The sequence below is a fragment of the Lupinus angustifolius genome, chromosome LG11 (genome assembly GCF_001865875.1).
Source record: "Lupinus angustifolius cultivar Tanjil chromosome LG11, LupAngTanjil_v1.0, whole genome shotgun sequence".
In the NCBI taxonomy this organism is placed as follows: Eukaryota; Viridiplantae; Streptophyta; class Magnoliopsida; order Fabales; family Fabaceae; genus Lupinus; species Lupinus angustifolius.
Window position 1 is genome coordinate 27856596 of NC_032019.1, and position 226 is coordinate 27856821.

The window sequence follows — 226 nt, forward strand, 5'->3', positions numbered from 1 at the left end:
TGAGGATAAGATGAGGAGGAGGAGGAGGATGAGGATGAGGATGGGGACGAAGATTGGATGAGGAAGAGGATGAGGATCAAGAGGAAGGTAGGATGAGGATGAGGATAGAATGAGGAGTAGGAGGAGCAGGAGGAGGAGGATGAGGATGAGGATGATGATGAGGATGAGGATGAGGATAAGGATGAGGATGAGGATGAGGATAGGATGAGGATGAGGATGAGGATAA